This window comes from Alligator sinensis, unplaced genomic scaffold (assembly GCF_000455745.1).
Source record: "Alligator sinensis unplaced genomic scaffold, ASM45574v1 scaffold794_1, whole genome shotgun sequence".
Classification (NCBI taxonomy): Eukaryota; Metazoa; Chordata; order Crocodylia; family Alligatoridae; genus Alligator; species Alligator sinensis.
Window position 1 is genome coordinate 2086245 of NW_005842125.1, and position 7044 is coordinate 2093288.

General features: G+C 43.1%; 1 protein-coding gene across 1 annotated transcript in view; it reads right to left on the reverse strand.

The window, feature by feature from the left end:
- BCL2L11 (BCL2 like 11) overlaps positions 1 to 535 on the reverse strand; it is a 42050-nt gene extending 41515 nt beyond the window's left edge. Inside the window, exon 1 of the mRNA XM_025205678.1 lies at positions 157 to 535. The gene's annotated coding sequence lies outside the window, so the exon portion shown is untranslated. The remainder of the gene's footprint in view (positions 1 to 156) is intronic.
- Positions 536 to 7044: the final 6509 nt, after the last annotated feature.

The window sequence follows — 7044 nt, forward strand, 5'->3', positions numbered from 1 at the left end:
CGGGTCGCACGGCTTGCGTGAAGGCGGCTGTGCGGGAGCCGCCTCGGCGCTGCGCCCCGAGCTGGGGACGGGAGACTGCAGCTTCCTTCACCCCTGGCCGAGCCCGGGCAGGCCCTCGCGGAGAGCAGCGGCAAGGTGCCTCGGGGAGAAAAACACCTCTGCAAAGTCAGGAAAAAGCCCGGCCGGGACACGGGGACGGTCCCGCTGTCAGACGAGGAAGTGTGTTGCCCAGCTCCCCCCTCCCGGGAGCCGGGCGGCGGCGGCTCAGGTCCCTGCCTCGCCGCTGTTACAAAGGCCATGTGTTTGTGAAGGGGGGACGCCGCGGGGACCCGAAAGTCTACAAAGAAAGGCTTTTATTTTTTTGCTGCTGTTAGTCATGCCTCTAACCCAAGAGTTTGGTTTGTCGGTTTCTTAGACCAACACGGCTACAGCATAGATCCCATGTTAAAGATGTATTCCATGTCCCAAGAGCCCGAAATTTTGCAAAGAAAGATAATTTTTTTGCAATTTCTTGATGGTCTAATAAAAGGTATTGCCTCCGAACCAAGAGTCCTGGACTTTTCCATTTCTCCTTGTTAGAAGCATGGCTAGATCCTATTAAAATTAAGCCCCTGACCATTAATCTGCTAGTCCTAGCAATGCAACATCCAAGTCATACACTTTGGCAGGTGAACTGATGTGCAAATTTAGTGTCCTTTCCCCTCTCTGATTCACTATTATTATATTATCTCCATTCGCCTTACAGTTGAGAGGCAAACAGGAAGAAATGAAGAAAAGCTCAGTCTCTTCAGGAAAGCCCAAGATCTGAAGAAGGGGTGGAAACTCCTGCAGACTTCTCACTGATTTCACCTGGAAACTGCAGGTGGTGCCTTTGTGAGCTATGTCATCCCGACGTTGCTGTGCCCCTGACCATATAGTACAGCTCTTCTGTGAGCCACTTCCCTTATGATTAGTAGTGACGCTTTACGTGGGAGTTGCGAGGTTCCATTTATTAATATTTGTACAGTCATTGTTTGAAAATGCAAAATGGAACATTATCTTCTATCTTGCTCGGGTGTCTTGTGGCATATTCGATGGTCCTTGCTCAGTTAGTGACGGATGAAAAGAAAATGGGTTTTGCTCAAGTGAGGAGGACTAGATCAATCCTTTCTGAATATCTCATCCACACTTAGTGCCACATTGGAGGCAAGGGTGGTGCCAGGGGAAAACAGGAGCAGGGCTTGATCCTATTAAAATTAAGCCCCTGACCATTACGCTCTATAATGCCAATACCTGATCTACTGGTGCCTAGTCCCATAGTCAAATCTTCAGGGGAGGGTTAGGTGCCTGGTGGGGCAACATGATGGGTGGGGGATGAAGAACAGGATGAAGTGACAAAGAACAGGCTCCAAGCCAACCAGCACTGAGCAGGGAGCTGTAGCTGAAATCTGGCCCTCTCCAGACCACGGGTGCTGTGGTTCACTTGGTGCCTACAGCCCAGAATCCTTTCCCTAAAGTATGTGCCTAAATCCATTCCTTCCAAGAGCTGAACTGGCCTCACTGCTTCATTTGAAAAGGCACCCTAAGCAAAGAATTTAGGATTCATGGGGACTGGAGGAAAGAGGGAGCACACATACCCATGAGTCTGTTGCCTAATGGAGTGGTCACTCAGCTGAGAGTCTGGTCCTAGCTCGCAGGACTCTATGCACTTTCCATTAAACAGCTGTTGGAAAAAATACATAAGGAGTCCTGAGACTCTGAGCTCCCAAAGCACCCTCACCACTAGGCTACACAGTCTCTCTCCCCCTCCCAACTTGTTCTTCAATTCATTGTTTATAATAGCACAGCTTCAGCAGGACAGGTGAAGTGTGCTTCAAGCCTGGTGGTTAGGGCACTATCATGTAAGATGGGAGATGTGGGTTGGAGCCCCTGCAGCTCCAGTTTTGTACTTCCTGGGTGTGTTCTCTCACCATTAGTCTATGCTATGCAAGGTGGGTGGCAGCACCAGTACTTACTACACTGCACTGTTTAAAAGAAAGCATCCCTGATTGCATTTTGGGAGTGAGCCAATTCTGCTGTTGCACATTAGGCATGCTCCAAGCACACTTGCTCATTTGGCTCCTGCAGGGCACATAGGTGGAGAGACTCCTGGCTCGCATCTAGGAGCTGTGGGTGCCTGGGGCAGTCCAGAATCAAGTGGTGCATGACAAGTACAGGTAGACATTGCCAGGACTACGTAGCAGCTGAGTGGGATACTTAGGATCACAATTTTGGACCTAGGTGCCTAAGTCCTGAATTGGATCCAGCCCAAACATTTCTTCTTTCCTGCAATTCAGGCATAACAGGAGGCCTGCCAAGCACACCAAAGTTTTGAAGCTTAACTTCTATTCTCAGCTGCAAGTAAAAAAATCCAACACCACCACTTACTTATATACATGTCTCTTAATCATCCCTCATTACATGAGCTGTACCTCATGTCAGACCATCATTTACTCCTGCCATACCCAAACCTGGTATTACCTCTTGCCCTATTGTAAATGATTTAGTCAGAACTGCTGAATCATGGTGTGGAGGGTAGGTTCCAGGGCCAGCTCCACGCAGATGAAAGAAGTACAAAATTAGCCATTTCTTAGCCAAAGAGGAAGTGCAGGTGGCACACTACTAAGGTAAAGCCCAACCTGTTTCATGAAAGTGGGATCACATGGGGTCATCCCCATTTAATGTCCCCCTGCCCTGAAGAGGTTTCCCCCTGCCTGTCTAATCCTTATTTATATATATATATATCCCTTGTATTTTGCTAGGACTTTGAGTGCCATTTTTCTTGCTGTGTTTGTTCTGAATCCTGATTCTTCTCACGTTGTCCTCAGCACCTGCTGTGATGCCTCCTCGAAAGCATTTCTCTTTCCTTCCTTTTTGCAACTCCCCCTTATTCCCAAGGAGCAACCCCTGCTCCCTCCCTGCTTCTCTCCAGTTCCTCTCTATACTTTCCCATCACATGTGGCTTCTCCTTCCCATCCCACATAGAAGCTAGCAGTTGGAGAGAATTCAGTGAAACCTCTGTACTTCCTGTCCTCAGACAGGATGGGCATTAAGTATGAGAAGGACCTTGGTGGGCAAGTCCTGCTCTCCAGTTCTCTGCTAAGTTCATGAGGGGTAGCAGTGTCTCTTTTTTCCCCTTTGGTAGCTATACTTTCTCCAGCAATAGTGCTTCAGGCTGAGCACCAACAGTTGCATGCATTCACAACTGTCATGCTACACCCCTGAGCCCCAGTTTCCACTTCAGAATTTATCCTATGTCCAGTAACAGAGAGCTCTGCTTCTCCCTCCATTCAGGAGCCCCTGTTATTACCAGAGGAGTGTTGCTAACCGAGCCTACTGTCAGTGTACAAACATATTTTTCTCGTGTCAATGTGAAATATATATTCATTCAGGACTAGTCTTACTCTGAGTTCAGATGGCAGAAACACTAGTGAAAATGATCACTACAATTCTTCTGGATTTTCATCGTGGTCACTGAGAACAGACTTTACCTTCTAAGGCTCAAGTTGATACTTCTGGTGCAAGAAAGTCTAGTAAGTGGGAGTCAGCGAAAATACTGAAAAACAGCAGGAGCAGCTACACCACAGGGCTGGGTGACCAACCTCTGTACGGCAGGTAATTAACTAGATGTCCCACCAGAAGAATGGTGGCATTTCAGCACTAGCTCTTATCCCTGGGCAATCTTCTATTTTGCTGGGAGCCTGCAGCCCAAACAGTGCCTATAAATTTATCCAATCTGATCTTCCAGGTGGCATAGATCATATGAATTCAGCCACTCCTGCACTGAACCCTATCACTTGGATTTGGCCAAAGGAGATTTTCTAGAAAGGCATCTGGTCTTGATCTGAAGACATCAACAAATGGAGAATCTGCTGCTCCCTCTAGTAGTTTATCTCAAATGGTTCAGAATCCTCTTTATTAAAAATGTGTGTCTTCTTTCTTCTTATTTTGCTTTTGCCTGGTTTCCATTTCCAGCTGTTGCTCCTCCTTGTTACACCTTTCTTGCTGTATTAAAAAAACACCTAATAATGCCTCCCATTTTCTACAATGAAGGTGCATGTATACTACATAACTACATCTCCTCTCAATTTGTCAATAAATAGATCAAACTGAGCTCTTATACATCCCACTGTAATTCACTTTTCTTCTAGCCCTTAAATAATTTATCTAGTTCCTCCGTATTTAATAGCCTTTATATGATTTGTAGTAAATTTGTCTTCTCTGCAATTTTATGTTATTACAAACAGATCATCTACTCTTCAGTGATGATTACACTATTAATACTGATATTAAAAGTTTTCATAGAAATATATAACACTAGTGATTATTAAAATGAAATTATTATGACATTTAAAATCACTTTGATGTATTACTCTGAATGTCAATTAAATGAACATGAGCTGATATTTATATAATATCAAACAAAATTAAAAAACAATAATTATAAACATTTTAAAAATAATTTTTGGAACATAGTATTAAAAGAACATGTAGCGCAGAAACTACATACTTTTTGACATAATGCTATTGAGAAAAGACCCTATAGAATTCAGTTACAGGTAATAGCTCATAGCATCACTTGTTAGGATAAATTTTGTCTCGTGGATGTAAACACACATGCCTATTGAGAAATAAATTTTAAAAGAAAAAAATATTTTTAGAACAACTCTGATCAACTCTAATTTACATTTCTTTCACCTGCAGATTGGGCAAGCTTTTTCCTCAGACCCTGATCTTTCACAGAGGTTCTTCTGAGAGATGCTGAGTGTTCTCAGCTCACATCAACTTCAGTGGGTGCTCAGCACTTCATGGGAGGCCTTCAGCAGCTTGAAGGATTGAGACCTCATAGATCAGAGCTTTTGTGTTACCTTTAAAAGCACTGTCATCACAGTGCTTATGGGTTTAAACAGTGACTCATCCTCTCTCTTCTTGGTTCCCATGAAGTCAGAAGTCATTTCTGGTGCTAAATATTGACAACTGAAAGGAGAAAGGGGCACTGAACAATGGCAATGTGACAGCAATGGACTTTAGGTACACTGAGAAAATTCACGCACAGATGCCTATACTGCATGCTGCTTTGTTTTGGTGATCCCCAAGAGAGCTGGGTATTTATTAGAACAGGCCTCCAAGGTATCAGCTACACAAGCTCTGCTTGGTTTGCAGATCTCATGTCTCCTGGGACAGTACCATTACATTCAAGGAAACAAACTGCAGGTCAGCAAGTTTTTTAAATGATCCTACAGATAAAGTCAGGTATTGTTGATGAGACAACAATAGCAGTCAAACTATTTAACATAAGAATAAAGGAGCTGATGCTTCTTATACAAAATAGGGATTGGGAAAAAGATGAAAGCTCCATGGAAACAGCTGACATGTAGGTCGGCTGAGATCTGTGCCTGTGAAGAAGAGGGACGTGCATAAATAATATATGCCTTTTTTCTATGTTTTCATTTCCCAGGATGCCTGAGGACAGTACAACAATATCCAGTAGGGATATTTTGATAGAGGTTTTTTTAAACTTTAATTAATGAAGCAATCCCACCTGAAAGTTAAGGACCTAAAAGTTTAGGGATTGGATGGTAGCACACTGATCGCATTGTAACACGTGATGGCAATCTAGGCCCAGATTCTGACACTGTTTAGGGATTTAACTCGCCTTGATTTCAGCTGCAGATCCTGTGCTTGTTAGGGAGCACATCCAGTGAAATTCAGGATGTACCAGGTTTGTCTGGAACCTTGGCACATGGAATAAATGGGACTCTTGCAATTTGCAGAAGCCTTAGGATGGTCTACACAACTACAAAGGACGCTGGCAGTGTCCTCTCTTACGGAAGTTTCTTGATTAACTCTGTTGCTTAATAGTAACTCCAGAACTGCAACGTGATATGAAAATGTATAGCATTGCTATGTATAGCATAAGAGTTCATTGCTAAGATGCCAGTAAGGAAATCATAGCACTAAAAAGGTTCGACTATGTATGTAAATATACAGACAGGGCAGCCTGAGCATTGTGCGTTAAGGAGTTATGATTGTTATGATGCTGAAAGTACACCTTCCTTTGGTGCACGTTTGCCAAGGTACCAGATAAGTGATTGTTGATGAAATATCAGTTCTGCAATTATACCCACATTCTTAGGTATTCAACTAAAAAGCAAGCTTAGTTGACCTATGGTATATATGAAAACATTTTTATTAATAAACATCCCCCATTTTTCATTCAATGAATACATGCAGCAAAATAATGTACCCATGTGTGAATTCACCTGCTGGAAATAGGGGCTAGCTTTTGTTTAGTTTGACTTTTTGTCACAGAAGACATGAGAGCTTCTTTGTTTGCTTCTGAGAATACGGCCTAGTGGATGGATGGTATCTTTCATTTCTTCAGTTTAGCTGTAAAATATATTCAAATGATCATCAAATGTGATACTTCTATTCAGACCCAGTCTGTCCCATCTGTTCTGTCAAACTGACCCAAGGACCCCACTGAATCAGAACTGAAAATGGTTTTATTGCTAACATGGAAAAAAGAGTCCTATCATAGAAAATATTTTTGATCTAAGCTAAACAGTACTGAAATGGTTTATCATCTTATGCTTATATTAGTGGTGGCCCCAGTCAAATGAGAGTCATAGGTGTTGTACAGACACATTTTTCCCCAGCAATCTTAGTCAAAGTCTCAGCCATCTGAATGTGTTGAGTTATTTCAAGCACCATTTCAGAGGCATGCATTGCTGATTTGATTAGGTAAGGTCTGTGTTACAGCACTGCCTACAGGCCCAAAAGCCTCGGGCTTGAAGTGTGGTCTTTGGACTGTTCAATGAACAGGAAACTGTACTGCTTCCTCACCTTTTTAGGGTAATTTATGGATCAGTATGAAAGGTTATCTCAGAGCCTAGGAATCCCTGGATCTACTTCTTCATTGCCCCGTCTTTTTGGATGTTATTTGCATCAGTACAAAGTGGGTTTAAAATGTTCCTATTCTCATTTGGTGCTGTTTGGCATCCAGTTTACGCTAATGGTAACAAC